General features: G+C 33.9%; 1 protein-coding gene and 1 pseudogene across 2 annotated transcripts in view; both read right to left on the bottom strand.

Moving 5' to 3' along the window:
• The window catches only part of LOC145254635 (synaptotagmin-B-like), a 768,196-nt gene that overhangs the window by 83,567 nt on the left and 664,805 nt on the right, over positions 1 to 19,824 (bottom strand). The window lies entirely within an intron of this gene.
• Positions 14,719 to 14,855, bottom strand: LOC145255038 (U2 spliceosomal RNA; annotated as a pseudogene).

Below are 19,824 nucleotides of genomic sequence, written 5' to 3'. Positions count from 1 at the left end.
GGCGCGAACGCAACCCCCACAATTTTATCATACTATCCCTATTTAAGTTAAATCACACTTATCAAAGTATTATTATGTACATCTATATCTAAAACACTTGTAAACGTTTTTTTTATTTTTTTTATTTTTTGTTCCCATACTTTGTGGACCAGGCGCGTACGCATACCCCACAATTTTAATGAAACATCATTATGCTAGATCAAACATACCCATTCCTGTGTCTCGATACATCTTCTATCATTATATATGATCAGTTTTCTCTAATAGTCAACCATATAGGAGCCTATTCGTGACCAGATACACACGCAGACGTCCAGCTTTATATATATATATATATATATATATGGGTGTGCGTGTGCGTGTGTGTGTGTGTGTGTGTGTGTGTGTGTGTGTGTGTGTGGCTTTCTTCAGTCTTGCCAGACTATAGATACCCACTCTAAGGGCTTCTGCGCGTGAAATTTTTGTGGCATGTGTTGCGCAGTAACCAACCACACCTATCCTGAGTAAACATTGTTGCATACCGTCTGGTACTAGCCAGACACAACGTTGTTTTGTTTCGGTGATCTGGCGGGAACTGGTGTGTCAACGTAATTATACAGTATCAATACATACATATATATATATATATATATATATACATACATATATATGTATATATATATATACATATATATATATATATATACTGGAGAGAACTTGAATGCTTACTAAATACTATTTTCGATGGTATTTATGTATAAACCGTACTTTACGATAACTTGTGCACCTTCTCCAGGTAATGCTATCTCAATTTACAGAACGAAGCTGGATACTCCACCAGACAAGAAAAACTTCTTGTCCTGGAATCCAGTAAGGCCAGGCGAACACAATAAAGATATACTATACCATATTTAACAGGTAAATTTGAGAGATGAAATTATTCTTAACTTCTTCAGTAACTCCACATTTGAGATATAAAGGAGGTGTAATAGAGTATTCGGACATCTATGTCTCTCATATAGGAACGGGGCTAACACTTGGTTTTTGAGAACTTGGATTGAAGTAAAATAGAAAGCTATATAAATAAAATAGTTGAGAAAGACTCTGTATAATGGCTAAAAAGAAGATCGCTTCAACTATTTCAGAAGAGGATGATAATAGCTGCGCAAGATTAAGGTTTAATTACTAACGCTTTCAAGGGGATGTGTGGTCTCAATAATGACATGTTTAGGTTCTGCTACAAAGATCCAACACATATCCAGTGTTAAGCTTCTGCTTGATGCGGGCTACAAGACAATGCAACTATAGGACGTGTAAATATCTTTACTGAACAATTTAATAATAAATGGGATATCAAGTATAGCGGAAAGTCCTGAGAACATATACTAGAAAAAGCAGTGTGATAATGCATCCCTTATAACTATTTAATTAGAAAACGAGGCTGTGAACTAGACTTAGTGAGATAAAACGAGGGAGAGAATATGAACTCCAGTTTAAGTCAATATTCTTTATGATATTCGTTTCAATAAGCTGAGATTAAAAAGGAATATATAACAAGATTATGTATGACATGAAAAGAAACTAGAATACCATGAAATCTCTATCAGTCCAGTAACTACATGAGTTATCGGGCTTATGAAAAAGAATTTCCAAAACTACCAGGCAAACATACCCGGTAAATAAATTGCAAGATCCAAACAAGTGCACTATAAAGAGATGGTTAATTTTCAAATTTTAGATTTCTTCAAAGGACGAAAATATATTCACAACGTTGGAATATTACCAGGATGCTTTTTATTTAAATGAGGCACTGCGTTATCAAAGCCTAAGGTCCACTCAAATAAATTACTGTGATTGAATGATTGTCACTTGAAGAAGGAAATATACTATTATCAGATGAGCGTATAGACTCAATTTGTTATGTATGAAGGGTTGGGAGATAATGTTCTTATGTCCGATATATACTAGTATTAAATAAACCTACGTGTGTATATAGTTGCATCGTTGTGTGCTGAATGTATTGAACTTCTAATGTCTTTTGTTTCTTTACATAAACGGGCCATATGTGTGTATGTATGCATGTATGTATATATCTACGTTATATAACGGACTGGTCACGGCACCAAATCGACAAAAGGTGTTGCAGAATCGGTTCACATAACGGATGATACGTTATATAACGGGGTATACAGTGACGAGGATGAAACACTTACTTTATAATGGAGGCGATAGAGATGTAAAAAGAGCGTTAATGAACAGTTCTTCAAACAGGACGGAAGATGCATTATTGAAGAGGGAGATACAGTCACATTTTGGAAGGGGTTTACATACAAGTTCATTATACAAGACGAAGACAGCGTGATGATACACATAAACAGAAGACAACACATTATCTTGCGGCCAATGACAATGAAGACAATAGGTTTTCATAACAAATAGAATCTAACTTATCTGTATATATTGATTCTATATTTATTTGTGACTTCAGAACGCGGCCAGACAAATGACTTCCATACATATGCTTCCAACACGTGTCCTGCAACACAAGGACATTCCTTAATTTAATTCTTATATTATACCTGCTCTGAGCTAACTTTATTGTATAGTTATTTCTAATTGCAATGGATAATTCATTACATTCCTGGAATCGTATCTCTAACAATATATAAATAAATCAAAACTCAAATCAGGAAACTGAAGCTTCGAGGCTGTAGACTGATTTCTACCTATCTTCCAATCTCCATCACGTTTCCCATATCTCTTCCGTCTCCCGTCTCCCTCCACTTCCAATTTCCCTTATCTTTGGAGGAGGTGAGGGAAGAGAATAATATGGGTAGGACCCATATTATTCTCCTTCCCAGTACCTCCACAAAAAAAGGAAAAAAAAATTATAATGCCAGCCGAAGGGTCAAGGAGGATGGAAAGCATGAGGAGTAAAAGCATTTAATAAACCTCCACTGAATTAGTGCGGAGGGAACTAGAACGTTGGGGATGCTTATTGCCACCCAAATTCTAATGAAAACCAATAGTCATTGTCAGCGGGAAACAACGGCAATCGACTGTTGCGATGCCGCAAATCTATTTGCAAAGCTTGTCGAAAAGGATGAGGATTACTGGAAATCTGTGGAGATTTTTGTCACCCAGATTGTAGGGAACACCACCGGTGTTTGTCACTGAACAATCTCTGATGATAACTTGTGTGAGAACTCATAGTGAGCAAAATAATAATAGTTGTGGCGCTGAGTAAGGGTCAATGGGTAAGACTCGAACAGGAAAGGTAGAAAAGAATATATTTGGCAAGAAAGTGACTACAAAAAAGCGTGTCAGCATTTTTCGACCGTTAAGTTAGTCTGTAGTCTCGCATTGGATCGCGAGAATTACCTAGGAGAGTATTAAACGCGGGTTTTTTACAATGAATAATTATAAATGAATGGGTAAGTCTCAACAACAACAACAACAACAACAACAACAACAACAACAAAAGCAACAGCAACAACAATAACAACAACAAAAGATCGAGGAGAGATCAATGACGAGAATTCTGCTGGATAAATGCGAAAGGAGCTGGGAACTTGGGGAGGCTTATTACCACTCAAATTCCAGTGAAAACCAATGCCCGCTGCCAACGAGAAATCAGTGGCAATCAGCTGTTGCGATAATGCAAGTTTATTTGCAAATGTTATCGAAAGAAGCGGAGAGTACTGGAAATCTTGGAAGGCTTGTTGTCACTCAGCTTCCAGGGAACACAACGCACTATTTTCAAGGAGAGATCGTTGATGACCTGTGTGAAAGTTCCTTGTAAGCCAACAATACTACTACTACTACTACTACTACTACTACTACTAATAATAATAATAATAATAATAATAATAATAATGATAATAATGATAATAATAATGATAATATCTGAGAATATGATAATAGAAAATATACTAATAATAACAAAACAATAAGTAAATATATGCTTAAATAAGAAAATACGTATAGAAAATATGTCGGAATATTGATCGTTTGTTTTTTGTAAAGTCTGTCTTTGCAACGTGTGAAAGTGAAATTGTGTTTTATTATTCAAATCTCGGTAAACAAACAGGTGTTTATTGGATGTTATAACTTAGGCGTTAGACTATAAACGCTCGCGCTTTTTGGGAGGACGAAACGAATAAGAGAAATGCACAATCTTAGCACGTGTCTTCGAGGTGTTTAAGACATGGTTTTATTTTCAGATTTCTTAGGTGAGATATCTGGCAGGGAACTGCATAGAAATCTTGGTATTTAATTTTCAATAAATACACAAACGCGAAATATCTCCTTTAGATATATTTATATAATGCTACTTATCTTGAGTTGAGCATATTGAGAAGTGATACACGATATACCATTGGCGTATAAAGCGATGGTCTTTGTGTAAACAAATCGAGCTTAGGTATTCGGACGATGTCAAAACATCGTTAATTCACTGCCCGCACAACAGCTGCTGATTGGCGTAATGGTCTAAAGCCTTGACTGTCGTACAGGCAGTGGAGGTTTGTTCCCGGCTTGAGGTAGTTACCTGTCTAGCTGTACTGACGAGCTGTGATACAGCGAAACAGTACTGTATGTCGATTGATATGTGTATATATATATATATATATATATATATATATATATATATATATATATATATATATCTTTATTCGATTGGCAAAATTTTAGAATAATTATAACGAAGTGAACGATCGCGTAAATTCAATCAACTAAAAAAATGGAAACCGGGGTGAGGAAAAGAAAAAAAATATAATGGGGCAAGTTATATGTACAATTCAATAAAATAAATAAGTCGATTAAAAACGATCGTTAAAATACACCCATTTTTTTTTTCCTCACCCCGGTTTCCATTGTTTTAGTTGATTGAATTTACGCGATGGTTCACTTCTTTATTATATATATATATATATTTATATATATATATATATATATATATATATATATAAAACAAAGGACCCCATTCAACTTGACAGAATATGCATACCCATATAATATGTAACTGCACCTTTCCTGAGTCGCAATGTTTTAAATCTAGTTGCAAGTAGCTATTAGTTTAGAACGACAGGAAACAATGCCTTGATAAGCGGAGAGCACGTACAGTGTTCCCAAATAGTTACCCATCTGGTACTGCGCAATGTATCGGTTTTCATTTTTCTACTCAGCAGTGCTCGATACGTGTTTATAGTAAACTATCAAGCTATAAAAATAAATTTATGGAAATTAAACTACACGGATGATTTCGCGATTCTTTTTTATGTACACAGTTTATGGACGAAAATTACTTTTAATTCGGGTTACGCTTAAATCTATGCATTGTATTCTAAAGATTCTCTATGAGCATAAAACGCGGAAGCCTCTGTGTAGCTTAATCAGCATTATTGAAGGAATAATATAAAATGGTAAATAGTAGCTTAAAGAAAGTACAACACGTAAGTGTGAATCGGAAGGATAGTATATATATGTAGGTAAAATTAAAAAAAAAATTGTCTTAGAGATTTATATATTTACCTATTTTCGTACTTTGCAAGGATAAGATATAAGTACAATATTTTCACTTGTTTTCTTTTCCATAATGTTTTATAGTTAAAGTGTTTTTATTCAATATTCTGAAGAAAGGCTGATCTTGTGAAAATTTTCAAACGACATAATGTTTGAATTTGTCCGAATAGTCTTGAAACAACTTACGATGAAATACACTATTTGTTGCTATCAATCCATTCTTTGATATCTTGGTTTTTATTAAAACAATATATGAATGCTCACTTATGAAATATGATAATTTTGTAGCTTACAGTTTAAGTCATCTTTTTTTGGCTTTAAAATTCTTGGTATATGAACGATTACTGGATTATATAAACCCAGTAAAATTGTGAATACCACAAATAAGACTATATGTATATATATATATATATATATATATATATATATATATATATATATATATATTTATATACTAGCAAAACTACTCGACATTTACTGGATTCAAAACTAGCCTACAGGAAATAGACTCTGATTTATTAAAGTATGATAGGTTATGAAAAGATAGGGTTGTAAAGAGATAGCTTCGAATTTGGGGATATCAAAACTAAAGCAAAATATGACGAAAGAAAAAATAAAATAGATAAACCCCATAATTTATCATACCATATCTCACACTGAAACACTTATCACAATATTCTGTGGGTCTATATTATAAAACCTAGTTAAACTTTATAACATATTTCCATTCTATGGAGGTCAGGCGCGAACGAACACCCCATAATTTTATTATACCATATTTCTTTGAACTGAAACATAATTATCAAAGTATACTTACGCAGATAGATATGAAAAGTCTTTATTAAAGTTTGTGCCTATTTCCATTCTATGAAGGCCAGGCGCGAACGCAGACCCCCACAATTTTATTATATCATCCCTATTTAAGTTAAAACATACTTATCAAAGTATATTATGCACATCTATATCAAAAACACTTGTAAACGTTTATTTTTAATTTTTACATTTTTTATTTCAATACTTTGTGGACCAGGCGCGTACGCAGACTCCACAATTTTAATGAATCATCATTATGCCAGATAAAACATCCACAGCCCTGTGTCTTGATACATCTTCTATCATTATATGTGATCAGTTTTCTATAATAGTCAACCATATAGGAGCCTATTCGTGACCAGATACACACACACGGACGTTCAGCTTTATATATATAGATATATCCTGTATTTTCACAAGTTTGATGTTTATGATTAATATTTTCATTATTGTTACTAGCAGAGAGGCCTTACGTTGCCTGGGATTGAATATAGATACACAAAATATTCCATACCAGAATATTGTTTTGTCATCGAAATGGCTGCCTTTGTTGAGGAATCCACCACCGTGTAATGGCGGACATCTTTACATTCTTCCCGCAACGACTTAATTAATTGTAATCTACGTTGCAGCTATTATGCTTCCATTGTACAAAGGAGCATTAAACTTGAACGCTCTACTGTCTTATCAAAAACCAATTCTTGATTCGATACAATTATTTGTATAAAATGGCTTAAATTCAAGTTTTAAATGATAAACTTTAATAAGGTTTCATTATACTTCAGACAGAAGTATTCATTTCGAACGCTCCCCACTCCTATCAAAAACTTGCTGTTGATTTTATCCACTGGGCCTTTTCTGCTTATGCGGTGATAAAAATTTTCAAACACACTTGTAATGTTTGGCGGTATAAAAATGTTTACTTGCATAAAAATCAGAATTCCATTTTTAATCAAATATGTTCGATTATCGATTATCGATATTTATTAGTAGCATTTCGGTAGGAAAACTACGTAAGAACACTCCCAGACACACCAGGTACATTTGTATGAAATTAAAAAAAAATGGACCGACTGTTTAGGAATCTGTGGGAAACGACCTCACACATAGAGACAGACAAAGTAACTTTTATAAAATAGTAGAGCTCTATCCTATAAATCATAAAATACAGACGATTTTCCCTCTCGAAAAATAAAAGTTATTCCAATACAAACACGTATAACGTCAATATTATCAGTTGCTTTTAATCAATATTGTAAATAATTAAAATATTTCCGACGAGAAATATAGGTTATAGCATGTTACTTAATCAAGCCACCCCCTCTCCAAGTTTACACCGTTACAAAATATTTACATCACTTAAACAACACACACAAACACACACACACACCCATATATACACATACATATATACGCCATAAAAATGACGACGACGAAAGCACATTATTTTATACATTAGCGAATTACTTAGGACCTCTATCCAGTCATGGCTGGCGGAACAAGAGCAAGCTACCCCCGTGAAGGTTTCGCTAGAAATTCCGTTCAAATTCCCGAATTCGACAGAAACATTCCCGAGTTCGACAAGATACACATGAAGAAGGTCGGACCAAAACGTTGTGAAAATCACACTCAAGATGAGAATAGTAGTCCGGTGAATAATGATACAAATAATCTCAAAAATTCAGAAACGTGCACATAAATTAGTTTAACATTTTCTAGTCCATATGCACATGTGAATAAAAATAAGATTCAAAGTAAATTGTTCATTGAAGAGTGTGAACCCGTACTTGCAAACATAAAAAAACAATCCTATTTTTCACACGAGAAAAAGAAAAACTTAGCAATTCAGTTAATTTGCATTTTTTATTATCTTTTGGGAAATTTCAGGGAAACGTGTCCTACTGATTATACATGTGTGTGTTTCTCTCTTGACGATGTGTATTATTCTAGATTTATTTACTTGCTGTATTCTGTTTGTTTCTTTTTTGCAATTTCTAGTTTTATTTTTTGATGGATTAATAAATATTCGAATTTATTCAATTTGTATGTTGACCATTTCTTATTCTTTACTGAGCTTTCTGTTACCTTGGAAGGCCCTCATTTAAAGAAACATTCATCTATCTGTAAATCGCGAGATATGAAAACAGTGTGGGTCAGTGCTAAGAGTTCAGGCTTCTTACCATGAGGTCCCGATTTCGAATCTTGCTAAATTCATCCACTCTGATAAGTCGTAGATGACGGAATACGTGTCAGTGGTTTATTAAATTTTAAAAACAATATATATATATATATATATATATATATATACACACACGTTACTTTAACATTATATATATATACGTTACTTTAAAATTAACAGATTTTATACCACCAGTTTCTAGCTTAGTAATAAGGATGATAAAACAAGGTGGGGATAAAAATAAAATATTAAAACAGTTAAATAAAGCATTTGTTCGTTATCCTGATGCTTTTCAATCGTTTAAGATAAACCAGACTATATTAATAAAGGAAATCCAAAACTATATTAGCAATGTATAAAATGTATTTATAATTACATATAATAAATTTATATATATAAAAAAAATAAAGTGTATATATGTAAAAATATTTTTAACCTTTATATATCAAATTTTAAATAAATAAGAATGTAAATATACTAAATACTAATCATAGTGGGGTGATAAGTAATTAAATGGATTAATCCTAATCTTATAAATACAAGACTGATAAATCAAAAAATTTAAAAAATTATCCATTTTAAATGTGGAAATTGATGAATCACACAGGTAAGAAATTCATTTTTATAGTATGAAAAGGTTAGTAATTGCAATTAAGAATAGGAAATTGGATCAAATGTTTGTAACATGTCTTCTTCCTAATATTAAGGGTGGTGGTGTTTGATCAACACTGCTTGAGAGCCATGATGTAATATACTGTCTTGTTTTAAAATCCCCGGAACACTGTTTCATGGTAAACAACTGATGATCCCTTGAAAAATAAATTATTGGTATTATAGTAAATTCGAGAGCGAGTAGATTCAGTGATTGCAGGTGATCATATGACTTACTGACTAGATGGTCTAACGAATGATAAAAAATATTTTTTGTATAGTTTTAAAGGTTAACAACTTCAAAGACTATATATATATATATATATATATATATATATATATATATATATATATATATATATAAGGTTACGGCCCATCCTGATTTAATTGTGTATATTTCATATGTTCAATAGCAAGGCATGCGCATCGTTTAACTTCTCGTCATTGCTGAAATTTGAATTAAAATTAGTTGTTCCTTGTGCATCATTATAGCTAAACATATATATAAGATGTGCCTTCAATAAGTTTCCAGACTTGTTTCGTACGGGCACTTATATTGATCGCACACACATGAACCCCTAGTCCCCATCGAAGTAATCTCCTCCGGCTGCAATGCAATTGTATTGTTCAAACAACTCCTGAAATACACTATGGACGTTTTCTTTTGTGAGCGTGTCAATGATCTTCGATACAACCTCATTTATCTCCTGACATGACAACATATAAGGTTTTCCTTGAGCTTAAGTAGTAAACAAAAGCTAGAGGGAGCAAGGTCCGAACTGTAGGGAAGGTGAGGAACTGTCTATGCCAATCTTGATCAACTAGTCTGTGATAAGGGTAAACTTGTAGACTGGAGCCTTGTGACAAACTTAGCGCAAATCTTCCGCATCTTTAGTTCTTTGCAAATAATTGTGTGTACAGTTCCCACACTGACATCAAACTTTGCACTTATTTTCTGTGTTTTTTTACACAGTGATGACCACTTATCAAGGCCGGAAGCCACTCAGGGATAAGGGTTATTGCAAGTACATTACGTTAGTGTGGATATTTGATGAAGTGTTTACTTAAGGGCGCGGTTCATTAGGAATTTGTTAACCTTGGACTTGAAGACATCCAAGTGGTAGTCCGGTGGGAAGCAGGCAGACGGAACAGAGTTCTACAGGCATGCAGTTCTAAGAAAGAAGCTTTGTTCATGGAATCCGCGTTTTGATTTAGGCACAGATATAGAGTGGGGGAAATGTTTCACAGTGGATTCAGCTAGACGGGTGTTTTTCGTGAAAGATTGGCGAGATTCTCTATACACAACGGAAATGAAATTCTTTATTTGGCCAATCAACTCTGGTGTTATGATATACTTACTCCTCCCACACCATTCATTATCCATCACAGACTTCCGGCATTCATTTAATATCTTACGCCACTCAAAACTGATTCTTGCTGTATGCAAGATGGTCAAAAAGCAGTCAAAAGGATACCACACGTTTCTGTGGCGTACGAAGACGTCCATAGAGCCTCTCAGGAGTTGTTGGAACGGTACAACAAGTTCACTGCAGCCGGGGGAGATTACTTGGAAAGGGACTAGAGTTCCATTGGTGTACTATCAATAAAAGGAAAGGGACTAGAGAAGATTGTTTGAATTTTCTTTTTTTTTTTTTTAATTTTCTCAATGTCTTAGTCAGATTGTTTTAAAATTAAAGAAAGGTATCAAAAATAAAGAATATATTCAAGTTCAAAACACTTTACTGACTTTTTAGACAGCCTGTACTAACAGTTGAAACAAAAATCAACTTTACAAAGGAATAATGGCTTGGAGATGCGAACGAAAAATATTTTAAACGCGGTCTTCGGTAAAAAAAAATGATACTCAAAACTCTGAAATTTAGATGAATTGTCATTGCGCGAAAGCTCCGGGACACAAAATATTTTCTAATATTTCTGTCCACTTAATCTAATATGCGCCTTGGCTTTGTGAGGACATAATTGGTTGTCTCTTAAGTTTCTATTGATTTTTTTAATGATTTAAATTTTGGATTTTTTTTTTCGTTAAAGTCTGGAAACATTTTTTTTATGTACCTCGTAGACTATATTATCCCCAAGTCCTATGCGTATGTAATTTGGCAACTGAACAGACAGTTCACTATACAACACAACGCCTCCCTATTAAAAGTGGTCATTATGACGATGGTTTAGTGGCAGCAAGACAAATATTACATTAACAATTTACCCGCTACCTCCTAAAAAAGATGACTGCCGGGCCAGACACACGATGTTGAGTCTTCTATTAACTTTTTTCGTCTTGCAACATGCATTATTTTCTATCTTAGCAAATACTGTCTTATTTTTCTGAAGAGTATATGCACGAAAAGAGACTGTATGGACATATTATTAATCGTTTGTATCTGCATAACGAAACAGATCTGTAAAGAAATGTACCGAAATTTTAACATGCTTAAGGAGCTGTTTTGCATGAAAAATAAATACTTCGATCTTGGAAGGTATCTGTATTGTTATTCGTTTATATATGCTCTGTTTTTATACGCAACACACATTGAGCTTCTACACAAAATAGTATACACAAAGAGTGAAATATAATTGAAAAAAATAGTTTACTAAAACAACATCTATGTATATTGGCAATGCAAAATTTAATCTATATTACAGTATGCTGATTTATTAGAATTCACATATAAAATAAATAAGCAGATAAAGAAGTAAGACTATATTTGTGTTTGCAGCTTACTACATGTACGGTGTTGAAATGTATTTATCATTATAGAAATAAATAAACAAAATCTGTTTCGAATATCACATGGTTAGTTATATGGAGTTATAAAATTGGTTGCACTTATCCATTCAGATATATGCGCACATGTGCGTATTCTGATCGATACAGGACGGTAACTATTATATGTGATTAGAGATTTTTCTGTTAAGAAAATCAATACCGAAAGAAGAAAAACAGTTTCATCCCCTCGTGTATATCCGTTTTCTCTGACGCCTTCACCCTGCAGCTGATCAGGAATCACAGATTAGTCTCAACAGAGCAGGATATAGATAGATAAATAGTTAGATAGATAGAGAGGGGGGGAGAAATAACTCGCACTTGCTCACACCGTTTTTTATTTACACCTCAGCAGCGTCCGCAACACAGTTAACTGCTCAACGTCTGATATCGACTGTGTTAAACTAGCGCGTAATCAATCAGAAGCCCCAGTGGTGCCGTTTAAGAGATGAAATTTTTAAAAAAAAGCAGCACTTGGACCATTTAGGGCGATTCTCCATTCTTGATTGCGGTGCATCTATGATAATTATCTCAACGATGAGAATGGGTGTAGGCACGTCTCTGATTTCAAAAGTCATCCTGGACGATCACAAAAGTATCTCCCATTCAAGCGCTTCCATTAACGTTTCAATCTAAGGATTGTTTATTATAATCGAACGATGTTTGCAGATAATTAGGCGCTATAATGTTTTTCTCACCTCAAAGATTAGGCACTGTTTAACGTTTAAAGTAGAGTAGCCTTATATAGCTCGTATAGGATGCATATCTTTTAATTAAAAACATACACATCATAACACCAAAAAAAATACATGGCAAACTTTAATTTATATTATAATTCTCTTAGTCTGTCTGTCTGCCTGTTTGTCTAACAGTTCCACCTCTATCGCAGAAACAAGTAAGCCGATCTAAGTAATTTTTTTTGTGGACTTTGTTATGATAAGGCGATGCGAATTAAATATGCTGTCCGTTCATTGAACGATTATTGATTTATAGGGTTTAATAGGGATGAGCATTGTACTTCCATTTTTCTCAGAAACTACTGGGCCGATCTGGTTGAAATTTTGTATGGACTTGTGTTATAATAAAGTAAAGAGTGGTAAGTATTCTAATATCTATCTGATGTACGGTTAGGGATAAATAGTGCTTTATAGCGATTAGTATTTTATTCGATTTAAAACACAAATATCTTTTGTCCGTTTTAAATTGGCAAACAATTTTAATCTTTATAATAATGAGAAGAACCTTTCCTCTTCGTACGTACGTTATCATTTTTACACTCATTTTTATTAATCAGATTGTCTAATTACCAAAAAATCAATTATACATTCCATTGCAAATCATCGCACGTTATTATTTTTTCTTATCATTATTATATTGCACTAAATATATATATAGTTATTTAAAAAGTAAATATATATATATATATATTTATATATATATATATATATATGACTCAAGTGCCGTCACCAAAAATCGAAACAAAAACATATAGCTCGCCAGCATTATTCGTTACCATCTGAAACAGGTCCTATAGATGTAAAAGCTTTAATATTTGAAATAAATATGTGAAAATGTATATTTGTGCATGCGTAGAAGATGCATGGTTAGTGAACTTACGGATAACCTCTATATCAAGTCTGAAGTTTGTGAATCAAAAATTTATTGACTAGTTTGTTAGAGACCGTTTTGCACACACAGTCATATATATATGTGTGTGTGTGTGTGTGTGCGAGTGTGTGTGCGAGTGTGTGTATATATGTGGGTGTATGTGTGTTTGTGTATGTGTGTATATATATGTTTGTGTATGTGTTTATATATGTGTGTTTGTGTATATATGTGTGTATAAATGGGTGTGTATATATGTTTATATATGTATATACGTATATGTATATATATAAAAATATACATAGGAGTAAACATATATATATATATATATATATATATATATATATATATATATATATATATACGGCTTAATCACGTTTAACACATCGGTTCATGTCCGATCGCCGAAGTTAAGCAACGATGAGTCTGACCAGTACGAGATGGGTGAAAATTTGGGACTTCCAGGGGTGTATTTTCTCTCCGCTTATATTAGCCCTTGTATCCAGTCGTCCTGAACTTCTTGCCACTGGCCTCAAGCAGTGCCGATTCAGGAAAGATGTGATTGGAGATTTCTCAGTCTTTGCCACAGAATTACATGCGCAGCTGCCCCTACATGTGTTACCTTTGTCATTCGAGACTTCGGAGGCATCAATTATATATATATATATATATATATATATATATATATATATATATATATATATATATATATATATATATATATATGTATATATATATGTATATATATATATGTATTTATATAGATAGAAAGGTAGATAAATAGATAGATAGATAAATATACAATTGCAAATTACTAAGAACTGCTACCGTGGCAATCGTAAATATACTTGAACTAAAATCAAGTAATGTGCCGATGTCACTGAATAAAGCTTTATCGAATTTCAGAGTAACAAGGCCGATAGCAATTAGTCGCGTGCTCTCGTGTAATGAATGAATGCGTGAATGTAGGATTGACATGAAATTCTTAAAGATAAACTAAAATGACTGAAAAAGGGGCTTAAATTACTAAAATAAATAAAAAGTAAATGACTTAGAATGACTTTAATGAACTTAAGGATGAATTAAATGACCTTAAGAATGACTTGAAAAATAACTGGAACCCTTTAAAAACAACTTGAATGATCTGGAGAATGATTTGAATGGCTTTGAGACTGACTGGTTGTAAAGTGGGTGATCATTTAACATTAAATTAATACAGAAAATTGATCCCCCACTTTATATCACAAATTGACAAACATAAGTACAGCATGTAATAAGAACAGATAATACACTCTGATCTTGGCCAAAAGGCCAAGAAAAGCTTAAAAAGCTGAGAACAGTATCTATTAACAACAGACCTTTGATCTTAACCAAAAAAGTCAAGCACAAAAGTGTTACGTCCAGACCGACCGACACACCGATCGACCGACCAACACACCGACCGACCGACCGATGGAGTGACTTACAGAGTCGCTTGCACGCGACTAAAAATACGGATATTGTCCTAAAGTTTCTTTTTCTAAAGACAAAGATTATATTCCATATAGACACATGCAATTAACAGTGAGATATTATTTATGGGGAAATACAGTAAAGTAAGAGATATTTATATTTTTACCAGTTTAAACCATTATAAAACTTGACATTAAGAAAAACAGAAAGGATATGTGTGTGTGTTTTTTTAAAAATTATTTACCTTTTACTAGGAATAATTTAAAATGATTGTTATGAGGAAATTATTTTTAAAATGATTAATTCTTAAGGCTAAACATTTCTCCGTTGAAATAATAAATTTAGGTAACTTGATTATGTAGTAGAGCTAAGATCTATTTAATGTAGCCGCCTCCAGCCTCAATCACTACTTCGATACGGATCCGAAACTGGGAGCATAACTTTTCCACAAGCGCCGGCGTGAGCTCGGTGAATACTCGGCGGATGGCAGCGATCAGTCTGACTTTGGTATTGTGGATGGTCATGTTGCCGATGTTCTTAACGTATGAACAAACGATGTAATCCAGCAGTTTAAGGTCGGGAAAGGAAGGGACCCAGTAAGAAGGGTACAAAGTCGTAGTACTCTTTCTGAAGTCAAACCTAGGTCATTTTGGACTTGGATGCCGGCGACGAGTTCTGCTGCCATACCCAGCGTCTGCCACCGGTCACCTGTTTGCACCAGAGGACTACCATACTTTTCAACACATTCAGGTACACTTTGGTGTTGACCTTCAAACCGACTTCGAAAAAGTGAGGTGGCATGAGGTGGCACTCACTTGAAACCACACCAAATACCATAACCGTTGAGCTGTGCTACCAAGTGTTGAACCATCCCGATTTGCATTTTGATGCTGAGGGCAACGGTCCTGTTGTCTTAACTTGGATCGGTAAAGAGCATGAATTGCACTACAGGGCATCTCCGATCTCGCTAGTTTAAGACTGTATCACTTTCAGACATAATAGAAGGCTCCTATCGCTCTTGGAATTTCTACACAACTGTCCAACTAGTGGATGGTCCGCAACAAGAAAAGAAAGGAAGAAACTAGTTTACATCAAACGGAAATGAAATCAGGTTGTCTTTTCTGGAACGACAATTTCATCATTACACCTTGTAAGACTAAAAATTAACTTAAAATACTGTAAGAAAATCTCTGCATAAATACCATTGTTTTATAGTGAAACCACTGTTTTAGAAAATAAAATGTACAGGAGAAATGTCGAAACTTATTTCACTAAATAATTTATGGGACAACAACAGGAATTTCATTTATTGAGTATTTAATATTATTTTAACACAAAAGTCGCGGTGATAAGATCGAAAAAAATGATAGAAATAATGACGTGCATTATTTTTATTACATTTATAAAAAATAATGGGTAAAATTCGGTGAAAATCTACTTTTACAAAAAGAAAAAAACTAGAAAAAAACGGTCATAAATTTAATCGTGTTAGTAGACGCTAAAAATCGGTAATAATTTTGCTATGTTTTTTTTTTACAAGGTGGAACTACTTATCAAGGCCCGGAAGCCACTCAGGGATAAGTGTTATGTTTTTTATTATCGACAAGTTGACTCTTCGACATATCTTGTTTGCTATAATTTCAGATATGTTGCCATGTTTCAGTGCAAGTGCCTGAATCCATATTTTTGACGGTCATGCTTCTACCCAGTCATGGTTGACGGAACGAGAGTATGTATTAAAGAAAGTGGTCGTTTCGAAATTTGGAACAGATTCCCGAGTTCGACGGAAGGATGTCAGAATTGACAATATACATTTAAATAGGTCGGAGGTTAGATCGATCGAAACGTTGTGACATAAAGTCTATATGAAAAAAAGAGGTCCGACGAATCCCCCCCAAAATAAAAAATATATGTGCGAAATTCAAATCTATTCGGTTTCATTAAGGACTTTACAAACATTCATCATGCCACCATAAATAACCTGGCCTAAAAAAACGTTATAAATAATAAATCGATGGACGATCAAGATTGTAAAAAGTACTAAATAAAATATGGGATACTTTCATTTAATAGTTTAAGGTTTCATTCATTGAAGATGCTGGTGAGTTGCTGTGACGTTGCGATTTGATGCACTGTAACAGTTCATAACTAGATAGTTATAAGTAAGCAAGTTGTATGATGGCAAAGCTGTTTTTATACATTATGTTTATGAATTGTTAATCTCTGATTAAAACATGCGGTAAATTGCAGAATCGCACATGAATTTCATCGCTAGATTAAACAAACAAGTATAATCTGTTTCAAAACAACGCAGCAGCAGTCCGTTAAGAAATACGAGTTAAAACAAAACATGAAAGAATATCACATTAGCCACAATAAGTATATATATATATATATATATATATATATATATATATATATATATATGCTGTAGAAATATATTTTCTTATAATACATACCCATCCTTAGTTAAGAAGCTCAATGCAATTACAGAGCAATATATCAATTCTTTCTCTCTCTCTGTCTCTCTCTCTCTCTCTCTCTCTATATATATATATATATATATATATATATATATATTTGGTAAAACTGGTAATTAGTAAAACTTGAAGAGAGTGCTCAATACTATTGCAGAGCAAATATGTGTTTTATTTTGTCCAACATCGGGAACATATGTAGCCAAACAGATAAAATGTAATAAAAAAATAAAAACATATATATATGTATATATATATATATATATATATATATATATATACACACACACACATATATATATACACACACACACACACACACACATATATATATATATATATATATATATATATATATATATATATTCTAGCAGTTAAGCCAGGCGTTGCTCAGGCTCTATAAGTTTATGTGCATATAAGACCTTGGTCAATGTAGGGGCAACCCTTCATACCAATTGTCACTATCCAGCTCCTTTACTCCCAGGGGAGTTGGTCCCCATGTCCCCTTCACTCCTCACTTTAAAAATCAGCCAGTGTCTAATTTGTTCAGTGGGGGAGCAAATAAATACCTCAAAGTGTAGTATCTGCCGGAACAGATACTGCTAGCAAAGACCATATGTGGGGGCAACTCAACATATAAGACCTTGGTCAATGTAGGGGCAACCCTTCATACCAATTGTCACTATCCAGCTCTCATTTCCCACCCATCGGGAGCTGATCCCCTTTTCCCTCCCCCCTCCATCTCTCTCCACATTAAAAACGGCCTTGTGCCTAATTTGCTAGGTGGGGAAGCAAATAAATACTTCTTAGCCTTCGGGCCACGATCTTTTTTCTGTTATCAAAGTGTAGTACCTGTTCGGCAGATACTGCATCAAAGACCATATGTGGGGGGGGGCAGCCCCACATATCAAACCATTGCACTTGAGAAATCAGTTTTGGTCAATGTATGGGAAAACCTTCATACCAATTGTTACTATCCAATTCCCTCTCGGGGGAGCTCATCCCCCTCCCCTCACTCTCCACATTGTGCCTAATTTGCTCAGTGGAGAAGCAAATAAATAACTAAACAGAAAAAAGGGTCACCTTTTTTCCGGCCGATCAAAAAATTGGATGCTAAGTAGGACGTCCCCAAGTACGAAAGGGCGATTGCGGTATTATGGTGGAAGAAGACTCTAGCTAAAGGAAACATTTGTTCTAGAGTGACAAAGATGACCAACAACCCCCATCCCTCCCCTCTTTTGAGTTGGTCTTGTGCCAAAGTTTTTTGTTTATGTTGATTTTTGCTGGAATAAAAGATTTAATATCTCAAAGTGTAGTATCTGTTCCGGCAGATACTGCAACTAAAGACCATTGCCCTTGTGGCAATCAGTTTCTTGTCCATGTAGGGGCAACCCTATATACCAAAAGGCTCTCACTGCCATATGCCCCTCCGCTCCTCTCGGTCTGGTCAGCTCTTTTCTTCCCCCTCCTCCGCATTAAAAAACGGTCTCGTGCCAAATTTGCTCCCGTGGGGGAAGCAAATAAATACATAAACAGAAAAAAAGGCAACCTTTTTTTCTGTTGTTTCTTAGCCCGAAGGCTAAGAAACAAGCGGGATCACTTAAGGTAATTTGTCTCGGTCAATGGGGGTGGGATCCTCTATACTGGGACAATTATTATTTGTGGTCCCAATCAAAGTGCCCCTTTTTTCCTTTTTTTCGGGTAGCTGATTTAACCTCCCATTAAAAACGATCTTGTGTCACATTTTCCTTTCGTGGGAAAGCAAAGCAATGGCAATAGAAAAAAAGGGTTTCAATTTATCAATTACGCACAAACAAAAAAGTATAAATTAATAGGTGTATAGATTTTTAAAGATTATTTTATATATTAGGCGATCGGGAGATTCTATTTATTAAAAAAGAGGATAGATACATACTACTAACAATAACCCAGTAATTTAATGTTCCTAGTATGTTATCACCTTCCATATTCCTTTTTTAAATACAATTCTACCAAATTCCCACAACATTACGGTGTTGTATACCCGGCGCTCTGATACTCTTTATCAATTATCATCGAGTAATATTGATAAGTCTTGGCTCTGTTATAAAAATATCTTTAAATATTCAAAATTTAGTATTAAAATATTTGTCCTAATATATATATATATATATATATATATATATATATATATATATATATATATATATATATATATATAGGGTGACTAAAAAAACGAGGCCCACTTTTAATTAGGCCTCGTTTCTTAGTGTTTTGTCTGAATGAAATGAAACTTTGGTCATAACTAGTTTATTATATTCAATACGTCACATCAAAACATAGGGTCTTTGGCCCTTTTTCTCCGTTGACTGCAAAATGCTCAG

This window comes from Euprymna scolopes, chromosome 30 (genome assembly GCF_053919585.1).
Source record: "Euprymna scolopes isolate OS-2025 chromosome 30, ASM5391958v1, whole genome shotgun sequence".
NCBI classification, from domain to species: domain Eukaryota; kingdom Metazoa; phylum Mollusca; class Cephalopoda; order Sepiida; family Sepiolidae; genus Euprymna; species Euprymna scolopes.
Note: the sequence above shows the minus strand (reverse complement) of the source record. Positions and strands in the feature narration are given on the sequence as shown.